A 27,010-nucleotide genomic window follows, 5' to 3' on the forward strand; every position below is an offset into this window, starting at 1 on the left:
TCAATGGAGCGTCTTTGGTTAAACGCACTTTGATCGGTATGTCCTCGCTGTTTCGAATGAATTGCTCCTCCGGAAGAGCACGAAAACCGCTTTATTACGCGTTGAAAACGAGATCGAACGGAATGGCGGAATGGCGATTTTACATCAATCATCGAGCTTCCCTTGCTTTAATATCCGTTGTTCTATTTTTTTTCCACCGTACGAGAAATTACAACGTGTTATTTGAGAATCGACATGGTAGAAAAATTCATAACATGTTTTAACGTACAATTAAAGTATCGACACAGATATAAAAATTCACGAGCCACAAGAGTGTCGGATTTGCAATATGTTTGTTCGATGTTTCTGAAAAATATTTCCCTCGAAGAAATATAGATATTCTCGAATAATATTATAAATTTACATTTTTCTCCATTGAAAAATAATTAAATACAAATTCGAAGAGAAGAAATAATATTTCGTTGTAATGCATTTCGAAGGTAATTAAGAAGAGATTATTATAAACTCAATTAAAAAATGAAATTTATTATACGAAATCATTTATATTTGTCATGTTTTAACGTTCCCCTCGAATATTTTTGTTTTATCTTTTCAAGAGAGAATAAACGAAAATATTATTTTACGCTCAACGTAATACAACAAATGTTTTGAAGCATTCTTCGATTGATCATTTTATAAAATTTTTCCTTCTGCTTGGTCGATTAAATGCTTCAAACGCTTTCTAGTTACATTTGGACTGCACTCTATGTTGTTTAACAAGTAAACGAATAAAACACTCTCGCAATCGGTGAAAATGATTATTTTAATGCTGATGTTACCTTAATTAACACGACGTGGAGATCTCTCGACGATTCACACGACGTACCGATCCGTTGATTCGGGACGTGGAAAGTGGTAATCCTCGGAAGCACTGGATCAACACTACGCGACACTCCGCGCGTGTAAACAGGTTCGTGACCAATTACAATCACGCGCGATCGCTCCTCACGTATTCCGAGCACTCCCGATATTCGCACGCGCGATTTACCGTTGGCGAATGAAAATTGCGCGATGAAAAGCCGAACTCCCCAATTTGCGACGCTCCCGATATCGACTAGCCCGCGGTTACGACATTACGACGCGTATACAGTGGTGTCTACAACGAGATTTTAAGGTATAAAACAAGTTTAAGTCCTAAGTCGTAAGAATTTCACTGACCACAGTCAAGTATTATGTATCAGTCTTCTCATATTTGATTGATTGTTCAATTTCTTACAGCTTAAGATTCTCTCTTAGAGCTTAAGATTTACGCCTTAAAATTTCATTGTAGACGCCGCTTTATGCCGTCTTACGTCAGAGCGTACAAAGAACACAGTATAAGCTCGCCACTTCTTACATTACGTTCTTTATGCGTTATTTACGTCTTACGAATGGCTACGTGTAGCGTAAGACTGACATAAAATGACAAAGAGCAACGGAAATCATCGCGTGGCGACACGAACGTTGCGTCCTTCACGCACGTATGTTTATGTCGCGACTCGCGACTAATACGATCTTACCAACAAATATTCGATAAACACAATTCGGATTACCTGATCGATTTTCGCGTGCTGCTCATTCTCGGAAAGAAATCCATGAAAAAACAAAGGCGTCTCCGTGCCTGAAGGACGTGCGTGTGAGTTGCGACACTCGCGAACAATCAATGGCGAGGTTCGTTTGTTATCGATCAACCGATGAGTCAGCACTCGTTAATGCTCGAATGTTTCTGCGCATTTATAAGTTCATTTAAACATCGAACGACAATCACACGGTACCTCATCGAGCACTCTCGATATCAGTTCGCACATACGACTCACCTTAGTCGGCTATATTCCGCGAGAAAGACGGAGAGACGTTAATACGCAGCGAGATGCAATGGCGACTGACTAATGGCGGCGCGTTTAGCGCTTACTTCAGGCGATTGACGCTTACTTCAGGCGGTTGGCGGTCGCGCACCGCCAACCCTCCAAATTTTGAAATTTAACTAACTTGTCTCGTACCGAAATCGCGTCAATTAAAGGCAAAGAGTATAAAATAGATAAAGTGTCGACCGACTATTGAGTCGTTTATGAAAAATTCATAGCAATTTATGTAATCGCGCTTATGAGTGCAACGCAATTTAAATTTTGTTTTCCAAAAATGATGTAATAGTGGCTTTGTCCATCGTGTGTTCTTGTCCTGACTTATAACAATTTCCTGCTACCCGACTCGACATTTATATTCTCGGCTCTACGTCATTTCTTGACAATGAAGGTGTCTTTACATGCGTCAAGCATTGTATGTTAAAGCATGCGCAGTGACATGTTTAATAATTTTATGGCATGTTTAATAATTTTATAAACTGTATTGAATTTAATATACACTGCTGATGAAATCTTGTGCATTGTATAATGCACATAAATATAAATTTGGAGTATTATATGTTAGGATAGTGTATAATATTAAAGTACAATAAATTTATACGCAGATGCTCAATTCTTTTAATTCTCTCATGTAATAACACTTTTACGCCTCGATAAGTTAAATTTTACTTTAAAATTAATTATGTTATCTTTACGGCTTTGCGCCGTGCATAATGTAAATAGAGTACCATTCATTGTGTCGGTATCAGATATCGTAATCAAAATCCATTTTCGATAAAAAATCAAGACAAAATTCCATTTGTAACTTTATATGCTGTGTAAAATGAAAAATATTCAGAGTGAAAACACACATAGGTATATCTAAAATATTACGATATATAAAATTATAGATACTTAAAATTTCAATTATATCATTTAAAGCTGAGCTTAATTACGTATTCAGACATTAACGTAGTCTAACTTTTATCTATGGATTCTTTAAACTTGCCGCTATTAATTAATCTTCGTTCTCGCTACAAATTGCGGAGCCAATTTTCCATGCTATCTTTAATCCAATTTTCCATCCAAAAAAAAATAAAAATTATACATTTAACGTTTCGCGAGTAATATTGATTTTCGTCGATTTAATTCGAATGCGCTATTTCAGGTTGACTTTTTAGAGGATTTTAATATCGAGCGTCAAATTCGCTCAAATATTTAAAGGACGAAATAAATACAATTTGCGCTCGCATAAATGTATAGACCCGCCTCTCTCGTTGCGCAGCACACAGCGCGGATTTAACGGCGGAATAATTTATAACCCTGTGTACACTTTGTTGCGTTTCGAAGGCATGCCATTACGGTTACCCGCGATTACAACCGTGGGAGGCTGGTTGTAATATGCAAATGAATAAGCCAGCGATACGTCACCTGCGATGATCGTCCCGTCACGCGACGAGAGGCGCGCCGCGGTTTTCAAGACTATGCCTTCCCACTCGCGCGACGGATTAAAACAATCCGCGTCCGCTACGCGCAAAACCTGCAAATCACCTGGGGTTTATTGCGACCGTCTCGTCCCACCGTCGCCGTTTGTACGTTCAAATACGCGCGGCAATTAATCCAGCCGGCCGTGCTGCAAATCGGGGTAAGCACTTTATCCTCTTTCGAAGCCCACGCGGATATTATGTTTGCCACGGCGTCGCCTGGAAAATGTTGGGCCGAATGGAAGATGGGGAGACAACGAACGGGACGGCCAATTACGCGGACTAATGGCCCTCCATCGTCTCCGCCCGGCGTTAACGAGGGGTCCGCAATGCACTTTTGTGTCTGTTCGACTATTCCGACCTCTCGGCCTCCCGTCCTCTTTTTTCCATTCCCCATCCATGTCATAACGCGCTCCCATCATCGATAAATCGGCATTCCGTCTACTTTCGAATTAAAAAAAAATAAAATAAATAAAATCTCCGTTTCTCGATGACGATCGATGCAATAATAAGAGCTCCCGAATGGAAGCTCCCGAAGTTACCATTTACAAATATTTGTTGTACTCTCAGGATTTTTAAAATAGGAGTTTGAATATCATTTTTCAATATCGCGGTTAAATTACATTAAATTAGTATTAAATTTCTGCGATTTAATTTAACATTCATTTCTTATACTTTCGTGATCGATTGTAATTCGAGAGATACAAAGAGCTACGTTATATCAGGCAAATGCAGAGAAATAAAATATCTTAGCAGATAGAAATAGGTGATGGAGAGCAGGGAAATTTTTCATATTTTCCTTCGCGGGATTGAAAGTTTTATGGGCCGGTTAATCTTCGCGAAAATCTCGCTCCCGGTATTGGCACGTCATTCGCGACGCGAAACTCACGTTCGTGCAGGTGCAATTTAAACGTCGACGTCGGCATCGAGACACTGCAGAAAGGTTGGCAGTCGATTATCTTATAATACTGCGTCTCCGACGTGCTATTGGCACGCTCACGGAAACACTGCTGCAAGTTACAAACACTTATCGACATTTTCCCGATCAACGACCCATCTCGCGATCAGCGACGGGCGCGGAGGAACGAAGAGTGAGAGAAAGGGTGTTTTGTCGCGCGCAACGACCTCGACTTTTGCGCTTGATATTAATGCTTGTCGATATCGACGTTCGACATCCGTCGTGCTTCAAGTCACCGTGCACATCGCCGTCCGTCGTACACGCTGCGTGACTTTTAATCTCCCTTCTCCTCCTCCCCGTCACCCTGCACATTGTAAGTCGCGGACCGAGTCGCGTATATACCTGTCGATCGCACTCGTGACAAACTTTGCGGCAGTCGGCCCGAAAAAAATATTATTATTACAATCGGCAATATATATTTTGATTACAAAAGTCTCTCGCGCAGAATCGCGCTCGACGTCAATACATTACTATCACGTCACGAGCAAGAATTTTTTTTCGACTTATATTCTATACTTATTATACTTCAGTTCGAACTGTTATAATTTTAGAAACGGGAGATTAAAAGAGCGATTTGTCTTGAAGCGAATTATTGTAAAATTTAGGCTCCACCGTTGTGAAAATTACTCGAAGCAAGCGAGAAATGTCGTCAAGCCGTTCAAACCGAAATGTCTCTCCGACACTTTTGCACAACTGCGAGATAAGATGTTTTAATACTTGCGGGAATTTTCCGCGAATCATGACAGAATATATTTTCTGGCGGCAAAAGCGACCTTATCTTTAGGAATTATGTGACAGACACGATATTTCTCGCTTCTTGCTTCGAGTAACTGTCGAAATGAATGCCGCACAAAAAGCTTTCTTAAACACATTTCTCTCAATCGCGCTCCGAAAACAAAGCTGTGCTCCTGAAGTGATATTTTAATAAAACGCGACTGTTATTTCTTCAATTGTTGTTCACAATAAAAATTGATTCAATTATTTTCTTGATGCTGCTACAATTTAGATTATTATGTCGTATTTCCTGAGCAAAATATGGACGATAGAAAAATAAAATATGTTTGTAAACGGGAGTGTGTCAATACGATAGCAATGTAAATGTAAGAATATTATTTCATATTTAATTAAATTGTAATAAAACAATTTCATTACACATTTCTTGTACGAGTCAACAATCATACATGAAAAAAATGATTTTGCTGAAATATCTAAAAATTTAGCTAGATATAAATCTGAAAATAATTTAATTGGATCATTAAAATAATTATGTAGAAAACTAAAACATGATAAGCAGTGCTACAAAAAGTTTTGACATTCTAGCTCTAGCATCTTACATAATTATTTTAATAATCCAATAAAATTATTTTTAGATCTATATCTAGCTAAATTTTTTTAGATACTTCAGCAAAACCATTCTTTCTTATATTTTATTGTCCCAATGTTACGATATTTGCAATATTATCACGGTTGAAATATTAACACATGTTAGCAAACAATTAGAGATGTTGTTCAAGTTGCTGTAAGAATAACCGAGCCGAAGAAGCGGCGTAATAAGTGCTTATAAGGCATAAATATTTTCGCAAATTATCTCTTTGTTTTCATTGATGAATGGCTCATTGAAATTCATTTCGCCATGCTGCACGTGTCCGTACATTCATACGTTCGTGTTACAGAGATGAACTCGCCAGTTTTTTTACGGTTCGCGTAGAAAATATATATACACGAGATTTTCCGGTGAAAGAGAAGCTATATCTCTGTTTCTCCCTTTTTCCTCTCTTCTATCGCGACAAAGTGAAATCTCCCTCGAGATACGTCGCCGCGCGCGGAAAGCTTCCCCGAATTATTTATTTATGGCGAGCGTAAAACTCGTGGCTCAGAATTTAGTTGGGTATTATTTTGATATTATTTTACTAGCTACTCTCGCGCAGTCGCGGCTTTTCAACCGCTTAAGTTCTTAAGCCTGTTATAAATTCGGATGACGCCTCATCGAGGATGATTTTATCGGGAGAACGGCTGGGCTCTCTGCGAACGATGTTGCCGATAATCGCAATTTGTTGTGCTATGATGTTTAATGAAAATCTGGTATTAATATATCACGAGAGAAAATGTATTTCCGCGACACACGATACATATTTAGCATATCGATCAAATACGCCCGCACGCGTATAATGTATTATTTAATCTAAAATTTAATTTCTCTCCGGTATAAATGTCACATAAACGTTTCATTGAACGATTCATAGGCACCGTATAAAATTAATTATCCTCCGTTAGATACAAGCTTCGAGCATCAAGATTGAAATTTCCAGCGGAAAGGCCCTCGCTTTCGAACAATTTCGAATATTACCGGAGATTACGGTTAGCCGCATTCACTCGGCGCAAGCTCTCTTCACGAAAGCTATAGTGTATCTTGCCTTCATAGATAGGGATTTCCTTCGAGATTTTCCGTCGTCAACAATGTCACGTAATATCTCGTACGGAAGTCTCGCTCTGAAAAAGACTCTAATTACTCCGAGCTTGCGAATACGGAGTTTTTCTCTCACTTCGTTTCCGAGCTGATTTCTCAATAGACTCGAATAGAACGCGGGCTTTCATTGTGTGACCTGTTGAGAATGAAAAGGATATAGGCACGCGTGCGTGTACACATATATTGTACAGCTTGCCGTGTAAGATATATGCACGTCGTGCGTGCGCCCATTTGAAAGATTTGCCTTTTTATCTGTTCGCCTCGGGACGGAACGACGGGATTTACCGGTGAGGCCGCGACGAGGCCGTATTCATATCCCGCCTATTAAGATATCCGACGCACGGCGTACTATTTGAACATCGGTTTTCTCACGTTTCTTAATAACTGTTAATCTCGCTGGACCGTTAATGTTATTAGCGTTTAACGCTCGCGCGATTTGCGCGCGATGCGAATTCGCAAAAACCGCCGATTTTTTTCTTTCACGTCTCTACGGTCCCTCGCTTAAATCTTTTCACCTGTCGCCGGAATCTGCGATAAACTTCATAAAGAAGATAATAGAATTCGTTGTATAAATTATCGCCCATTCCAAAAACAATTTAATTAATTAACATTTTTTCGAATAATTAATGAGTCAAATTTAGAATAACTAACAATTTTCAAAAATACAATTTGCCCCAATATTTAATTTTCTTTGAAGGAGAAATTGAAAAATAAAATTCGAAATTAAAGGAAATCAATATCTACAAGTTTCAAGCTTAATTAATTATCGCGTTTTGTCGAACAACTAATTAATTAAATTTAGAATAACTAACAATTTCCAAAAATACAAGTTGCCCCGATGTTTATTAATTTTCCTTGAGAGAAAAAAGTTGAAAAATAAAATTCGAAATGAAAGGAAATTAGTATTTACGCTTTTGATCGCGATTTCTTCGCTTTTCACCTAAAAATGTTCAAATTCGTCAAATTATTCGTGGCTAAGATATCACCTAGCTCTTTCGACGTGACGTAACATCTCGTATACTCGACTCTATCTAAAATTTATGATCCGCACTCTGCTCGACATTATGTACAAACCGCGTTTCCATTACCATTTAAATGGCGCGGTGCCTCGTATCTTTACCGGTCGATAAATCTATCCCGTTGCTGGCGCATCAGCGCATGCATTTTTCACGCTTCCATTTTTCCATGGCAGCTCGGATATCCGCTTTCTCGTGAGGAACGAGGAGGCACTTACTACGCTACACAGCTACCACGACGATATAAACTAACATCGTTACCGGAAGCCACTGCAGGATAACTTTGTACTCAACCGGCGAGCGTCCGGCTAGGCGCGGGCGGGCGCTCACGATCGCGCTCGATATTGCTTTTTATCTGGTAATCTCGTTCGCAAGTTTACGACAAACGCCCGCGTAAATATGCATCGGTCTCCCTTGGCGAAACTTGGTCATTTAAAACTTCGCCTTAGAAGATATCACGGCGACGGCGATGGCGGATGAAAGCAACGAGAACGGGTCGCCCCGCAAGCAGTACGAAGGATTCCAAGACTCCCTCCATGAGAAGGAGGGAACAGAAAGCCTCTCTCAGCTTCTGAACAGTATTTCCCTCTCGACGTTATTTCCTCTACAACCGGAATGTTCCCTACAGATGCTTCGCTAGCTCTTATCGCGACAAAATGGAATTTCATCCGTAATTTTAGAGGATTGTCACGAGAAATGAGAGCGCGACGGAGTATTTAACAGATTTAGAAGTAATTGTTTCCCAAGAGAGAAAATTTTCCTGAATGAGTTATTATATTGTTATTTTATCCGTATGCATATCTAATATTAACAAATTTTTGAAAATTAAATTGCTGTAAGTTGCAGAGCTATTATTTTCCTGAAAGAAAATAATAATTCTTCATACCGTTGTATTTACGTAGATGTTAAAAATTCTTAGAATAAATAAATTTCCAGAGTTTATATGGGACGTTCTCCTGGGATTCATTTTAAGTGAATTTTTTGATAGCGAATTTAACTTCCAAGACACGTAAAGTGTTAAAAATTTTAAAAGGTTCAAGTGAACAAATAAAAGGACTCTAAATCTTAGCGAAAGAAAGGTCAATTCCAAATTCATTAAAGAGCAAATTCTTCCTATAAACGGCTTTTCTAGAATATGTATGTATACAAGAAGAAGGAAACAAAGGCGTACAGGTGGGCTCGTAAAGAATGAGAAAAAGGAAGATTCGTACCAAATTGAGGAAGTGGTGTTCTTTAAGGCTCACTTTCGGCGAAAGCTCGCGAAACGAGCGAGTGAGGTGGTGTATCCATTTGTTCTCATAAAGAGAGAAAAGGAATTAGATTCGCGGATATATAAAGCGGTGCGCCAATATGTGTGCACGAGTATGTGTATGCAGACTCGCCGCATGTAACAGTAATACCGTCAACGGTGAGAAAGATTCCAGCACGGCGAGTCGAGAATTTTTGGTACGGCAGATCGTAAATCCTCATTTGGCTAAGCTCACTTTCGGCGTAAACTTCGCCTTGTAATCCAGGAACACACTTCTTGAAACGAAGAAAAGAAAGAAGAGAGGAAAAAGATGAGAGACTTGAAGAAAGTTTGAACAGAAGGTTAAAGCTTTTTTACCTCCCTCCCCCCTCCCTCCTCCTACACACACACAAACACACAAACGCATACAAACACACATTGTTACATTTATACAATAGTTATATATGTATTTTACGCCATTATAGGCCTATTAATGTCAAGTTATAAAATATGTAGGTATACATAAATGTCTGTAACATAAATAATGTTTCATGATTTTAAGTGAGTTATTATCGAGTGAGTTTGTTATTACGTGAAGATGAAGTAATGGTTTATTATCGATTCGTGTAGAATTTCAAAGTACATGCGTAGGCAGTAATCCAACATGTGGTAATAAATGCAACATGGTAAATCAATAAAAACGCAAACATCGATCACGACATCCAATTAGCTATCACATTGAAGCAGCAATCAATCAGTAATAATTTCAACAACGATAATGTATCGCAACATAATCAGTGCGAACATTGCTCGACTCTTCGTTGAACTTAATTGAACACATAACAATTGCCTTAATTAGTGGTCCTGCAATGAATAAGTCAACGCGACGATAATTATCTCTTCGTACAAAATGCAGCATCTACATCGCGCACATTTACATATTTATGGTGCTGATGACTATGATTACGGCATGTAGAAATTGCATTATTGCTTCTGCCATCAACTATCGTACGACTGAACAATTACTCTGTCGTAATATAATTAACGATAAAAAAGTATTGTAGAAAATAATTGTCTCGAATATGCACATTTTCCAAACAAATTTAGTAACGCAAGATCTGACAATTAATTATTTGACAAAATTCATATTTAATTAATATTAAAATTATTTTATTAAAAATTTAATAATTATTTTAATTATAATAAAATTGTAACCTTTTACATTTAGTTTCAAGCTAATTTTGTTTGGTAACGTTTAAAAACGCTTTTTGTAAATTTGGCTAGAATCTAGGGTTAATATATGCAAAATGTTACATAAAATTATTTTCAGAATCCAAATAATGCAGGAATTCCTCCCGCAAGTTTGAATTAGATAAAGAGCTAATGAGGGGGAATGGAAAAGCGAAACGCTCCACTTTGGGATTCAAGCTCGAGTAAGATGTACAACAAGAAAGAATGGACGGTGATATATAAAAGATGCATGCACGAGCAACGACGCGATTCTCGTCTCTCTCTCTCACGTTCCTTTTTCTCGTTTCTTCGTAGCGGGCGCACCCGCTGTTTCCAAGGATTACGCGGCGCGATGCATACGATTCCCGGCATACGTGCGAGATGCAACAATGTATTACATACAACGCGATGCGGCGGCGGCGGCGGCGGCGGCGATGCACACGTGACGGTGGGTACAACCCGGAGCTGCAACGTCATTACGGCGAATGTGTGCGGCCTGATGCTGCAATGCATACAACGACTTCGCTCATCGCGAACAGTGGAACAGTAAGAACGAGTGGAACGGAACGGGATGCCCGTCATGCTTACTCCATCGAATTGCGATAGGAGGCATCGGATGATTAAATCTCTATCCCGAGAAGCGGAAAGGGAGAAAATTCGAAATTATTGACATTACATGTAGAACAAACTGTAAAATTTACATACGTTAATTTTTTAATTTATATGTTTTTTTAATTTTTTAATTTAGTAATCATAATATTTGTAAAACTTAATTAAAAGTTATGTATAATTTCGTTTTTAATAATAATTACTTAATTAATTGTTCCTGTATTCGTTCCTGTATTAATAAAAATGAAAAAATGCTTGTTAATAATTCATATGGTTGAGCGCGTATCAAACAATGTTATTCTCCATTGCCTCGACCCAGACGCCACCTTTCGTAATCATATATCGGATTAAATGCGCAGTTAAACTGCTCGAATTTGCCATCAGCGGACAAAGACACATTGAGCTTACGAGAAGTGGAATGAAAGATCGAGGAATGGAATATCGAGGAGAGACAAAGACACGGATCACATACGAGCGATAGATACACAGGGAGAAAGAGAGAAGGATGGAAGAGAATCCCGATGATGCATCGGTCGGTATTGTTTCATTAGCAAGCCATTGACGTGTGCTTGGCGAAGGCGCCGTTTGGCTCCCTCTTCTTTCCCGCACACGTCGGCCATAATGCCGCGCATAAATTACGGCCAGCCGCGGGCTGATTGTCCGCGCGCGATTCAATGACAGCGTATTATCGGACATTAATAGCCGCGGCCGCATTCACGTCAGATCACGATGGCCAAGTTATTGTTCCCCAGCGCGTGGCAAAGCTCGACCCGCCCGCTCACCCGTATCTGTCGTCTCGCTTACTCTCGTTCTCCACCTCTCATTCTCTTCCCGCTCGACACAGACCGAGAGGTAACATTCATTAAGCCGCCGGCGACATTCACAGTTCCTGTGGGTCTCAGGTGCATCGATCGAATCGTGGATACCACGGATAATCGGCTTGCCGGGACCGAATCGCGGTTATCTGAACGGAAGGAGAGATCTTTCTCAGCTTTCCGAAATGAAATCCTTTCTTTCATTTTATCTATAAGCCAGCGATTAACGCTCCAACAAGAAAATGAAAAACGTGGATTGATCTGATCAGTGCAGATGTGTAACATGGATTTTAGTTAACATTGCACCTTGCAATTTTCATAGTACTTGATATAAAAATCATAAGAAATTAGTTTAAAATCTAAAAGAAAGAAAAAATAATTTTTTTATATTTAAACACATATTTTTCTGATATTATCAAACATAAACATAGATATTAAGAGAGTTACAAATAAATAAATATTTAACATAATAAACTGCTATCTATATATATATATATATATATATATATATATAATATTATTTTTACTCCTATTTTTTCCGTCCTTGATATTAACGTAAAAAATATAACATCTGCACGATCACAACCACGTTCCGTCGTATATCGACTGGAAAACCAGCAGGACGAAATGTGGGACGTTATCCATCTAGTCGCATAGCGAAACACCAGTCGTGCTAGGCTCGTTCGCGGCGGTCGATGTTTATCCACGAGGTTAATTCGTAACAATGTTACGCGAGTGATAAAACGATGATAAGCCGGTTCTAACTTATCTCCCGGGAATTATCAGCACGAGTGCTCGAGACAGACTGCGGCTCGAGACCTGTGTGCTCAAATTTCATGCTGGGACTGTTCAAAAACATTGCCCGTCGCTATAGTCCACCGGCATCGTGGCGTTATATCGTGGCAGTGGATATTCTGTTTCACGAGTGAGCCAACGGCCGTGTATACGTAACGGCGCGGACGTGAAAATGGAAAATGAGCTCATCTCTCGTCCCATCCGACGTCCGACTTTGCTCGTCCTAAGGTTGCCGGTTTCTCCATAGAGACACAGCTATTGTCGGCGAGATTAAAAAGGTTACGATGCTCTAAGTAAATGCATATCAGTTTATCGAGCTCTTTCCGTCGTCATAGAGAATTCTTGCTGAATTTTGTACACGACATATGAAAAAAGTTTATGTATCTAATATTATTAAAAATTATTACGTGAATTTTTATGTATTCTCATGGGACACTTACAATTTAAACTAAGAAAACAAATTTTCTGTATATAGACGAGATTTCGTACTTGGAGAATGTAAATTGTAGATCAAGATTTTTCACGACTTCGGACATTCCACTCTATATTTTTTCAAGCTATTTTAAACTTGAAAATCGAGACGATACATAGTACAGAATTTTCCGCGCAATATAAAACCAAGGCATATTTAAGTTTAAATTAAAATATATTTTCGCTTTGCTCACAAATATAAATTCAACAAGAATCCTAAAAGATTCCGAAAATATTTTTAGATTTCGTATAGATAGACTAACACGTTTATTGAAAGCATTTTTGACACAAAAGCGAATATATTTTCTAACACTCGTGAGGTTAAAGGCGCAAAGAATAGAGTCGATACACAAAATTCGCACACACAAAAATAACGAGAGCAGCTGTATACGGTAAAAGCTCCGATAGAAGCATTTCCGCGGGAAGGTTCCCGTCACGCGTGCGCTCAAAAATGGCCGAGTTAAATTTTCGTTCCGCCTCTCAGACTTTATTTTCATGACAAAACGTGTATTCCGGTTTATGGAACAAAGCTTTGGCGCGCCGCGATATCAGGAAGCTCCGGGTTTTCCGTGCTGGGGACGGTCATTGAAATTTGCGGCTACTTTTATTTCATAATGGGAAGCGGAATTTTTTTTTTTTTTTCGTTCCCCGTTCGTTCATGGGTCGGCGAACTTCAAAGTTCAGAGGGGTGAAAAACAAGATCGCGCGTAAGAAAAAACTAAACAACGTTAGTAACAACGGCGGAGCTGCGTTCTCTATGCGAAAGGCGGAAGATGTTGCTAACAACAGACGATATGAGGCAGCGCGGTAATCCCCAGCGCGATGAAGGTCTTTTTGCGCCACACAAACACATTGCTTTGCTAGCGTAAATTACGTTAGTCGCGTTTTGTGTTCGCTTTCCAAAATAAGACGTCTCTCTCGCTTGGAAGACTACGAGTAAGTCTCATCGCGGCTTTTTGTAGTAGCGGGTGATGCTAAATGTAAATGTTCTTCTAAATATTTCTTTTGAATATACCGTAAAATGACATCCGATGTAATTGCGTGGAAAGAAAACATTCTCTAAGAAGGAAAAGAAGGAAGAGAAGAAAAAGTACTTGAGTCACAAAGTAAGTGTTACTTTTTGTTATTATTATAAAATGCCACAGAAAATATTTTTTTTCATAATAATAGATTTCTTTGGATGATGTTTAATTCTCCTTATAATTTCTATAAATTTTAATTTCCACGAAAGTTAAACATTATGTTATCAGAATCTCTTAAAATTCCATATTAAATATTTTAACAATTAAATTGAAGATTAAGTTGTTACTAACAAAATTTTACAAAATATTTTATGTACAAATATGTATCTTTTTATGTACGTCAGCACGTCTGAAAAATTTCGAGTAAAAAATCTTGAATGTCCACGCGCAAGACGAGCAAACGTCGGCCAGAGAAGAGAAAGATGTACGACGGCATGAACAAGCCGCAAAAGCGACAGGAAAAAATCGCGAGGAGTTACGGGAGGCGAAATAAAAGCGAGACGAATTAAAAAAGCGAGACGGCGCCACAGGTATAGAAGCGAGCGCGATGAAATTTAGTGAGTCGTTAGTGCACGACGGTTTCGGCCAGCTGGTAGCGTGGAATAACGGATCGCCGTGGCCGGCTAACTGCGACACACCGCGTGTACGGTGGCCGTTGTGTGTTATACGTGCTTCTGAAAATAAAAGAACCTCCCCCGAGTGTCGTTCCCGTAGGGAGGCCACGGGAAAAGCACTAATGCGTTCGGACATGGCTCTGCGGTATTGAAAACGAATTTGCGACCCGTAACGCCGGAATGTCCGTACCGTATTTTCTGATCACCTCCAGTTCTATCTTCCGCATCTCGCACGGTCCATCGCGGTAAAAGAGGTATCGCAACCTTTCATGAGTGAATTTCTTTCTATCTATAGAACCCTTTTTTTGAACTGACGTCGAGTTTTACTGACGTCGGAAAGATGAGATGAAGGTAGGAAAGGTTCTTCTTGCCAATTGCAATATAAATCACGGATAGGTATTTTTGTCGCGGAAGAAAATTTCTGATTTATGCTGGAATTCTTTTATTAATTTCTCGCATAAAGCGATAAATGGTTTTGTAAATAACGATTTAATTCTTTTCGAGCTTTTTTGCATTTTATAAAATTTCGCTCCGAGTCTTAAATAATAAATGAATTTTCGCATAAATCGTTATTCAAAAATTCCCCGATCGATACATTTGCATCATGCTGCTCGTCAGAAAGACCTTAAAGAACTTAACTCGGGATACACGTCCGTGCTCCAATTTTGTTTTAAGGAAACTACAATATCGCGAAGAAGGCAGGTGCCGGCGGTGTGCGTTACCTTGTTTTCAACTTGGATTGTTGTTGATTTAAGAAAACGGCTGTTGATTTAATTAAATGTTTGCCGAAGCGATGAAGTTTCGCTCGAGTTTTCTTTGTCCGCGCTGTTATTTCTACGTTAGTCAAACATTTGCCATACCGCTGGGAACCGAGGGAAGTTCCTGCTACCCATGTTTTCTCCCGTTACATGCCCGTTAACAGTAGCAGCGCGCACATGTGACGTGTCGGAAATTGCTTCCCCGCTAAATTTAACGCGGGTATTTTCGGGTGAGCGTCATTAGCGGATGATGATGATAAAGATTATATACGTCGAGAGATGGCGAGCGATGCCCGAAATCACTTGGAAATTAAATTGTCAGTTATCAAAGGATATTTTGAGCTTGTAATTTTTTACGATTTTTAATAATTATATCACGAGACGCGCGTGAATATATGATTTTTTTCAAAAATCTTTACCTTTCGCTTCTTTTTATACCTCTTTTATATCAAAATCTAATCTTTTTAAAATCAAAAATAATTGAACAATAACTTAACTGTAATAGAGAAAAAAAACAGCAAGACTCGTTGGACATTAAAGGACACTCGGTTACATTAAAAAAAAGCAATAATTGTACCTTGTAGACACATCTGCGAGAAGAACAGTGTCGTAAGAAGTTACATCTCACTAAACCATGCAATATCTTTCTTTACCGTTTCTCCTATCTTAGATACCAGAGGTTCCATTTGTGCCAGAATCATTCTGTATAATTCCGTGGGAATGGCGCGAGCGAATCTAATCTGCCGAATCTAATCCTGCGAACTGACCGCGAAATCACTGACGGTTGCGTATCGCGATGCTGTACGCTCGTCACGTAGAAATATCGTCGCCAGTTGGCTGATTCGCAAGAGCTTCAGCAGTTTCGTGTGTTTATACGCGCGAGAATATACCAGATCGCAGCCAATGATGCATTATCGCTATCCTGTGAACGCAATAAACATCTTTGCGGGAAAAACGCGTTAAAATGCGATAATAACGCAATGCGGAAGCACTGCAATCGATACAATATAATAGCGAGATCTTGCATGCGATAAACAGCAATTATATCCGGCTACAAGGATAATGCACGTTCTCGATACTATAGTCCTCTCTTTTCTCTTATATGACAAAGAACTATAGTAAAAGACTTCGGGAGCATTCTGTTTCCTTTAATTTTGTTCCTTTTAATTTTGTTTTCAAAGTCATCGAAAAGGAAGAAGAGTAAATTATTTCGTATAAAATTGTTAAAATCAATACGTTGTAAAAAAAAATCGCATTAACAAATTAAAAATATAATTATAAATTAAAGATATAATAATGTAAATTTTCACAGTAATAATTCAGTCCTTGCAAGAAAGTATTAGGTACTACAACTTCTTTCCTTCATCAATCTTCCTTATGCATTATACCGATATGTAGCAAAGATTGCAGTAGCGAGGTAATCAACAATGAAGGCGGTGCTGCGTTCCAGTCATAATCGTGTGTAATCCGCGCATTTCGTATTTGCGCACCAAGTTCGCATATTACGAGTTGGAGCCTCCAATAAAAGGAGTCCGATAAAAATGTCGCTTTCCGTATATGTTGCCTTTATTAGAAGTACGACCGGGGTGTGCTTCTTCATATCCATTTATTCCTCTTAATTCCCGCGTTATCCTCTCTCGCGCACTTTCGATCTCGTTAAGGCAAGAAGAGAAGCCGGATAAGAAGACGCATGCACGACTTCAGAGAGAAGCCGGGAATGAGAGGCGCGGCGCGTTACTCAAATTCGCACCGCGTGAAAATGCGACCGCGCATAACCGGAGATGATCAGCTAAGTCCTTTAAGGCTCTTTTACACCTTCGTTTTGCGAAATTCTGTTAACGTAATATCTACTGCAGTGTCTCAAATTATTGAAAAATGCCAAGTGACCAGTACAACAGATATTACGTAACGTAATTGTATTGTATTACGGATAACCGAGAAATATATCGTATTGCGAATTGTTATTATCTTATCTCGTTGCCGCTATTTTCTGCAATTGTAATGTTCTCATCGTCGTTTACTTCAACTGTATGACTTCACTTGGATGATTTATTCCTGAGGAATTGATTGAAGGACAATAAACGCCTCCCTCAGGCTGATCGCATTTTCGAAGAAATGCCCTACCCACCTGATTCACAATATCTTTCCTCTACTCGCGATGATTTCATTTTCTGAACGATTCATCGTTCAGAATGCAACCGTGTAAATTCGCTTTAACGCCGCGCCCCGCTCGAGTTGCACGCGTCCGGGATGCACGCACGCAATCAAAGTAACGATTTAACACCACGCTAGTCCGGATCTAGATGCACTGCATCTAACGCGTGCACACTAACGAGGTTGCAGCGGCTAAGAAAAGGGTAGAGAAAAGCATAGCGGTTGTTTACTACACTTGGGCGTGTTTCGCGGCAAGAAAACAGCTAAGGATCCGGACGGACAAAATCGCGTCCCATATATCGCGAGGCAGTGATCCTGGAAATGATCCGAGGATAATTTGCTGCTTGCCAGTTGCTTACTAGCTTGCGTTACGCAGCACCACTGGTCGCTGGACTTGCAACGACGTACTAATGTCTCAGAACAGACTCATGAAGGTTTACTCGAGGAGCTCAACGAACTCGAAATAGGTCGCAAACAACGTTGCGGTACAAAATTACTTGACGGAAGTCAACAAAGAAATTAAATGTAATAATCAGGAATATATATCTTTTTTAGACTTTGGATTAAATATAGCGATAAGCGCTCGATTCTTTGTCCTATGAAATAAAATTTACGTGTTAAATCAATAGTCCAATTCATTGTTGCCTGTTTTCCGCGACTCTAATTGATTCTCTTGCTTTACTCATTTCGTACTGCGAGAGTAACCGATACAAGGTATTTTGATAACACATAAAAGTTATATTATCAAGATTAATCTGTATAATTGTATTCGTATAAGTTTTCTTTCAGTATAAATATATAATATTAAAAGTTAAATAGCACGCATCAAGAATTGTAATTCAATTTTTCATACCGAGAGATTGCAATCCCTAAAATAAAATCTATTTTTACGAGTGCGGCAAAAGTTTAGATGTAAAAACTAAAAAATTCATGAGATTCCCTTCAATCAAAATTTCCTCGCGGCATTCTTTACACCAAATAAACGTGCATGCCGTAAGAGTCATGAAAGGCTGAAGGACGAGCACGAGTAGTATACTTATCCCGCGAGATTACGCGAGACATGATTACTCTCCCGTGGATCCATAAAAATTCCCTGACCTGCTTAGAGGACACAACTATAGACGAGTCGCGTGAATCTTTGAAGTCGTATTATAAGAACGTTAGTTTCATCCGCGCGTCGTTAACGCGACTTGGGTGCGCGCATAAAACTCGACCTCGACTTCGTAAGAGAAGAGCTCAGACATAATGACTCTGCCTTAGGGCCAACCTGTCCGATTTATACTACAGTCGCATATCACTGTGTCATTCGCACCACTCGCGTACGTTATGTTGCTAGATCTTTGTTCAAAATAGCTCTACTCTTGTTTTTCGCAAGTAACATTCTTTTCACGACTTATCTCAAGTTGAGTAAACTCTAATCTTTTTTCGAGTGTTAAAAAGTCACTATAAAAAATGTTATTTGTTTAAAAAAAAAACAAAGATTTTAATTGTTGGCGTAAAATAAAAAAAATAATTATGTTAAGTTAATGTTCTCATTTTCGCTCGTTGCATATCTAAAAGTCTTGTATTATAATATCATTAGATATTATACAATTCATATAGTGCCAATGAATACGTCGATGCTAATTTGTATTCCATATCTTCAATTCATATAAAATATGCAATATCATTAGGATGTAATACTTGATCGCGACTCGTTTGATTGATGTAACTAGAATCGTGCTTATCACCCGTTTGCTTAGCGCATCCAAAGCCGGATTCTTGACAGCATCTTGGTAGTGAGCAATGAGATGTGTCATTCTTAACCGAAACGTCGTCGCGACTAGCATGGTAGCAAATTGCAATTACGGCCGACGACGGTGGATTTATGAAAATGATAACCTCGCTCGGCATATATATATCCGCGCCATCGGAGAAATACGTGCGTATCCATCTTTCTGCGCCGTCGTTCCAGGATCAGGATAAACGAGAATGAAAGTCCTTGCCTTCGTACTCCGTACACAATGTTCTCAGAATGAGCCATGCGCGCGGCTTATGTTTACGATTTACTACCGTGAATGCAACCAACCGAGCAACCAGATATGTAGGCTTGGAACCGGGCGTGCCCATCCGGTCGAGAGGTCTAGTGATAATTGCCGGGTGTAATTTACGAGATGGCATTATCACTACATTTAAGAAAGATTCGCACCCTTCCGCTAGGCGAGCCTTTACGAGACAGTCTCTCGATCAGGAACTGATTAGATGAATTCTAATCTTCAATTCGCAATCCTCAATTTCTAATGCATAGTGTAACACTGCGTGGGGTTTACTTTAGGATTATTGCGTGACGTAGCGTGCCTTCTTTGAAATGGCATTCTTGTTGTTATGGTTCGCTAGAAAATCTACTTAAAATTGAAGATGTATCAAAATTTTATTACTGATAAAGATTCCTCGTTGAGTTATAAGCTCTCATTCTTTTATTCAAGGATAACAAAATAAACAATAAGTAGCAAAAAAGCCTTATCTAGCTAAGCTGGATAAGTATTTTAAATAAAATTTCGATTATTTATGTGAATTTATACACATATCTAGTAGTTCTAAACTACGCACCGAAATACTTCCAGTTTTGAAACTGGATGGCCATCTTAAATTGAAACTGAAATATTGTAATATTGTACAATAATATTACAATATGTTTACATATATCTGATGCTTTTTGTAATAAATTATTTACAACTTTTTGAGATGTTTATTATCATTAATTTTCGCTTTGGGCCTTCGCATTATTTACAATTAGTTGTATTCATATGCGATTTAATGACGTTTATTGTCATTTAAAAATAATAAAATTCTCAAATTAATTTCCTCAGCTCCACATGTATAAATAAATGTATACATGTATAAAAAAATCATTATATACTAATTCGTAAAAGATAGAACTAACAGAATTATTAGCAAGTATTAAAGATTGATCCGATTCGATGCCATCAAATGGAAAAATAATTGCCGAGTGAAGAGTGATCACCATCCCGCACCATCGAGTTACGTACATATGTTTCCTGGCGTATTTCCCGATCGAATTTACCTCGATACAGCTAACAGCGCGTTCCACAAAAAGCCCGAGTAATCAAAATTTTAGGACGCTTCGTTGCGCCGTGATAAAAATTTCGACCGCGCCGTGTTTTGCGCGTTATCGCGCGGCGAAATAGTTTACAAACGCTGCCAGTTTCCCGTGATGTCAGTCTCGACGTTTTAATCTCCAATGCTCAACTTTTCGGGTCGGCCTTGTTTAAATAATGCAGCTCGTGTGGACAGTGACACGACCGCAAAAGAAAAATGTCGAGCTCTCGGATTAGATTGATGGGTCATGTTATGAAGCTGGCATCAGGATTCCTCAATAATCTCGCTTTCTCGTAAAAAATTTGCCATATAAAGTAGCATAAACGTAAAATGAAGCTTTTCGAGCTATCTCACAACGAAACGGCTTTTTTTTTCGCACGCAAGGATATACGAGTACGTGGCTGGCATTTATCGCGGCAAATTTTATGCATGTGTAAGTATGTAAATGCTGATGATACACACTTGAAATATTCATGCAAGAGAATTTTCTTTCAAGTATAAATGCATTTTGTCTGAGAACAGAATAATAAGATAAAATTATTAATATATTTAAATATAAAATTAACCAATTTATTAAGAATTATATAATAAAAATGTATAACAAAAATGCTTAAAACATGATGCAAAAATAATTAACTTGTAATAATTGTTGATAAAACATTTCGTATTTAACAGAATTAACGAATTGTCTTATGAATTTTATTTTGTTTATTTTCATATATCAAAACATATTAATAAATAAAATCAAAATTAAAGCAATATTACGCGGATAACCTATTTTTAGTGCAATGCTCTCTGCTCTAAATTACTTCAAGTTAACTGCGAGTTTATTCGAATAAAAGTTCTCTTCCTACAATATTTTTTTTTATGTTTTAGAATTCAAGATATGCTATCTTGAAACTCAAGACGAAAGGCTATGTATATTACGCTATTAATTACCATTATATGTCTACGGATCTCTGGATTTACGACTGCAGGTCTACGAGTGAGTCGTGAATTGTGTCGTGCATTAAAGTGAATAGAAACTGCAGTGCATCCCATAGTATAGTGGTTAATGGCGCTGTTGATACGGTATCCATGACGGAAGTCGAGCATGCCTGAATGTATGATCGAGACGATCTTAAAAATCTAATGGATCAAGTCGGGTGACTTCCTATCTGTACACGATCATAAAGCGCGATAAAAAGTTCAAAAGGGTTCAGATGTCAAAGGAAATTCCTTCTTGTCATTAGAAGGCTTTTAGGCACGCAATTAGTAATACTTCAACCGTTACCAATTAATTCTCGCGATTTATCTGCAATAGTCGACGCCGATGATACCGTGCGTCATTTACTGTGCAAACTCCTACGACGTATATCCCGGTATAGGTCGTCAGCCATCTGTGTAAATTAGATACAGCACGCGACAGTCTTGTGTCACATCAAACGATCCTAATGGCAATGAAATTACAAAGTGGAAACGGTTTCTCAGCTTTAAGTCTTGCGGATGTAGATAATAGATAATGGATAAATCGATTGATAGTTTTAAACTATCGTTCGTTTAAGGACAAGCCATCCAAGAATACAGATTTATTTCACGAAATCATAGTAAGATGATAACTAATATAACAAGTAATAACAGAAATTAATAAAAATTTAATAAACTTAATTTTTTTTTAATTTAATAAATTTTTCATCTTTTCTGTTATTTAATTGAAGCCACGATGAAACGTTGTACGTACTAAAATTGTGCGTTTTATTATATAATCGAGTTGTAAATGCTGTGTGTTATCACGTACTAACATTGTAATGTGGAAAGTGCTGCAGCAACAAACAAAGAGAAAAATAGATAGCATAATTCAAAACGTTGAAAGTCTATTGTTTAATTGGAGCATTTTTACTTAGATTTACAACTTTAATGTAATTTTTTTTCAATTAGAACTTAATTAAAATATAATAACCTTTTTTGTAAATTCGAAAAATGATAGAAAATAAGTTCTTTCACTTGAAAAATTAAAAAATATAGCACAATGTTTTACTTTAGTACGCCTCAATTTTTTGCGAATTATAAGAAAGGAAATGTACTTACTAAGATAAAAATTATGATATTTGTGCCGAACTAGTTACTCTTATAAATTTTAATGTTAGAAAAAATAAATAATAGCGGCAATAAGTTTGCATTGAATACAGAATGATGAGAAATCACTGTTAAAATTCGCATCAGATCGACCTATCAAAAAACATGACAAGACGAGAGATATCGGATTGTCGTTTCAACGATCGTCCGCGAAGAAGCAACGGTTGGTTCCTAAGCCGATTTGCATAGGAATCACTGCGGAAATAGACAAAATCGTGATCGCGATCGGGATTGAGTCACTATCGGGAAGGAATATCGTTCGCAAAGAATAACGATCATCCTTTTCTAAGTCGTGGATTTCGCGCTCGATTATTCACCGTGATTCTCTCTCGTGTCGTCGTGCTGACTTTAATCCGTTCAACCCATATCACACGTCAATTTTCAAAAGTGCCTCACAGAAATCGTGCGCTTTCTCTCTATCGCAAATTCCGCGATAAGTATGGCGATGATCATCTTCGGTGAAAATTTGTTCGAATAACGTCGAACTCTTTACATTGAGTAAACGTGTAAGATAAGATAAATTGTTACACTGAAGCGAAAAGTCTGAACATTTTTTACGAGTATCTCGTGCTCTGTTGACAAAATACACGGAGCGTCGACTTTCCGTTCCATAGCACACAAACGAATAGCTGTTGATACGCGAAAGCGAAATTACCCGAATAATATTGCTCTATCAAAGTTTTATCGCCGGCAGTCATCGCCGGTAATGACCGCGCCTGTTTAACTATCCCCTCTTGCAAGAGATGGTTCCACCATGACTCGCGGAATTATAGTCGCCGGGTATATTGCGTTAATTACACCGCCGCCGTCGACGCCGTGCGTACTAATCGTATCTTGTAATTAAAGACATTGGAGTCCGCACGAAAGAGACACGCCTTTAATGACCGCGGTGGGGTTTCTTAATATCGCACATCTCTATCAGCGTGGAAGCTCCTAGAGAAGCTCCTAAAACCACTGCGGAACCCCCAAAACGTTTCACGAATACTGATTAAGAGATAAGTCGGTCAAGTAATTAAGTTATCTCAGTTAATTCGCGGTTGATTCGAAATTTGAACGGGCGACATTCATTACATAAAATGCTAAACAAATGACATTAAGTCATTGTAATTATTTTAATTCTTTGCCAATCTTTTTTCAAATAAACTAAAGGCGTAAAATAAATGTTGGGTTTAAGAGAGATATCATCCAATTTACTGTTTAATTAAAGTTACCATTTACTCATTATTGCAATTACATTTTGCAGGCGCATTGTGCAGTGCGACTGCCATTATTAAACGCATTTCCTGCAGGAAAGAATATAAAAAGGACTCTATTGCGAGATTTAATTACCATCTTAACGATAACAGCCGGAGCTCAAATTCACGCCGATATTACCCGAGGGTATCATCATCCTGAAGGCGTTATTACCTCGGTTTCTTATTTTCCAGCAATAAACGTAAAATCGAAATTCCCCCGGTCGACGAGGTGGTTTACTTTGACTCTTCTGTCCTTTCAACGAAACGATAAAGGGCATTTTCTAGAGAAACGAGATACATAATGGCAAAGATATCTAGGTCAATCTTCCATAATGGGATATAAATGTATGCTCCAGAAAAAGTACATTCCCTATAAAAATCGGGATCGAGAAAGAAAATTATGTAGCTTTAAAAGCAAATATTTTTAGTTACATTTATTATAGTATAATTAATATGAAAAAAATAGCCATTTTTATTAACATCTTATTCTTAACTGTAAAATGTCAAAAAATATACTTTGCATCCTCAATTGGTTATTTCGGCGTTTTTCTCTCATTTCCAACTATATATTATCTTATTGTATTATAAACTTATTTTTATTTTTCTATTGCTTTTATATTTTTTCTATTATATTCAAACACAACACGTTTAAAATAATAAGATATCTTTATCGGGAAAACGTTTGACGAAACCGAAAGATTCGACCGGAATTGTGCCTATCGCCTACGGCATAAGACCAACCTCGACCGTGAAAGAACGAAATGAGATTAGGCTTACCTAGTTCATGAGATGCGCATGACGATCGATGCAGGACACGCGGGAGACAAAAGGGCTTGTTTCATATTCGTTTCATATTCATGAGCTCCTATTTCCTCAGCAACGAGCCGTGCTGCTCAACATGCTCGCCGACATCCGTCGCGTTCTGTCTCAATTTATGCCATCGCTAATTGCCACCGGCCGAACTTTGAAAGCCGCGCTCTTGAAAACCACTCTCCGCTTTACATCCGATGAATGAGAAACGGAATTGCAATTCAGAGATTGCGTCGAAAATAAGAAGATAATGGTGCACCGACTGCCGTGTCAAGGAACAATGGTAAGCAATGCGTGAAAAATATTTCTTCGTACCTCCTAATTACTTCTTCTTGACAATACATTGCTTGGATTGATTCACGATTCCTTAATAAAAGTTTTATTCAAACTTTTTCAACATACGTGCGTAGAATATATAAAGAGACCTATAAGTACTTACAGGAAAGAATGATTTTACTAAAATGTTTAAAAATTTAACTAGTTAGTTACAAGTCTGAAAATAATTTTATTGGACCAAGTAACTATGTAGGGAATTTATCACAAGTATAATTTGCAAAGCTGTAAAAAAAGTTTAATATTTTAACAACTAACTTGAGCGTTCTACATTAGATTTAATTATTTGAATAGTTTAACAAAATTATTTTCAGATCTGTATGTGTGTGTGTAGTTAAATTTTTAAATACTTCAGCAAAACCGTTCTTTCTCTGTGTAGGAGGAAAAATAATTCCAATTCTAGAGTTTAATATAATAAACTATGCGAAGAAGAATTCGTCTCTTTTTCCGTCAAGAAATATAACAAGTTCAATTCGCTATCGGAAAGACGAAAGCTGTGTTAAATCTCAATACTGCGATCGAAAGAAGAGACGAACTTTTCCAAACAGAGGTAAGTAGAAGTTCGCGCAGAATATGAAGCGGGCATTTCCGTGAGTAGACGGTCGATTAAAGAAGAGATTTAAGTCTGGGCGAAGTATAGAAGTACCTTCCGATCCGAAGAAGGCATCTCTTTCTCTCTCTTTCTCTTTTTTTTAATCTTTCTCCGGATACGGAGACGTAATACAAAAACTTTATAAGTACGCCGGAAAGTACGACACGCCAGTTTTCACGCTTTACCTAGTGTATCGACATCGTTCTCGAAGGCACAACGAGACTATATTGATTTTTCCTGGTCGCTGAACAAGGACCAAGGAAAACGAGACGGATAGACAAATAGAGGACAAGAGGAGAGACAAGATCCATCCCCTAACCGGCTTTACCACAAGATAACTCTGTCTCTTTGTGCGGACCATTTCGCGATATTATTTCGCCAATATGTCGATGCTGCTCCTCATACTACTTCCACTAAAGTGCAATTAATAACTGGAACGTAGATCGGGATTCTTTGAAACGTCGATACATTGGACAGCTTTTGCAGCCGTCTTTGTCATCTCAGCGAAATTTATTAAATGAAACCGATGAAAGTTATTAAATTACTAGCCCAACATGGTCGAGGCAATTAAAAATATGAAATATTTTCCAACAGTGAGATAATTAAAAAATAATACACAGCTAAAAATCAACATCAAAAAATTAAATATTCTCTGTAAAAGTTATGAAAACTCTATATCGTTGTAAGAAACATTTTTATCTTCATATTTTATTTTATGAAATATTATTATATAAAATTGGATTATTGGATTATTTTTCACGATATCTTAATCGATTTAAGTTAAGATTAAAATGGAATTGGCTTAAAATCAAATAATAAATAAGATTTTTTAGAATCTTAGATAAGATTCATATTGTGATCATGCGATTTAAGCAACCAATCAGTACCATATTGGGCATTCACATGGAAAAAACAGTTTCGCGGAAGTATCTCAAAATTTAATTAGATAAAGATTTAAAAATAATTTTATTAAACTATCAAAATTATTCTAAACGATGCGTGAAAACTGGCGTGTCGTTCTTTCCATACTTACAAAGATTTTGTGTTATGTCTCCGTATCTAGAGGAAGACAAAAAAAAAGAGGAAGGGAGAAAGGGATGTCTTCTTCGGATCGGAACGTATTTCTATTCTTCGTCCGGACTTAAATCTCCCCCTTAATCGACCATCTACTCAAATCGATAGAATATCAATACTCTTTGCAGCATTAATATTAACATCAACAACAGTAAGAATTATTTAGTTACATGTTAAATCCATATCCATATTTTTTAGAGAGTAGATACTGCTAAAATTTAATTCACGAAACGTTATGCGCTTTCGCTTGTAATTCGAAAATTACCAACGCT

The 27,010-nt window shown here is 37.9% G+C and overlaps 2 protein-coding genes across 8 annotated transcripts in view; both read right to left on the reverse strand.

Moving 5' to 3' along the window:
- The window catches only part of twin (CCR4-NOT transcription complex subunit 6-like twin), a 292,189-nt gene extending 290,310 nt beyond the window's left edge, over positions 1-1,879 (reverse strand). The window contains exon 1 of the mRNA XM_087409740.1: positions 819-1,879. The gene's annotated coding sequence lies outside the window, so the exon portion shown is untranslated. The remainder of the gene's footprint in view (positions 1-818) is intronic.
- Positions 1-27,010, reverse strand: part of LOC147908614 (CCR4-NOT transcription complex subunit 6) — a 361,019-nt gene that overhangs the window by 127,807 nt on the left and 206,202 nt on the right. The window lies entirely within an intron of this gene.

The sequence above is a fragment of the Acromyrmex echinatior genome, chromosome 9 (genome assembly GCF_024713525.1).
Source record: "Acromyrmex echinatior isolate Ae372 chromosome 9, ASM2471352v2, whole genome shotgun sequence".
NCBI classification, from domain to species: domain Eukaryota; kingdom Metazoa; phylum Arthropoda; class Insecta; order Hymenoptera; family Formicidae; genus Acromyrmex; species Acromyrmex echinatior.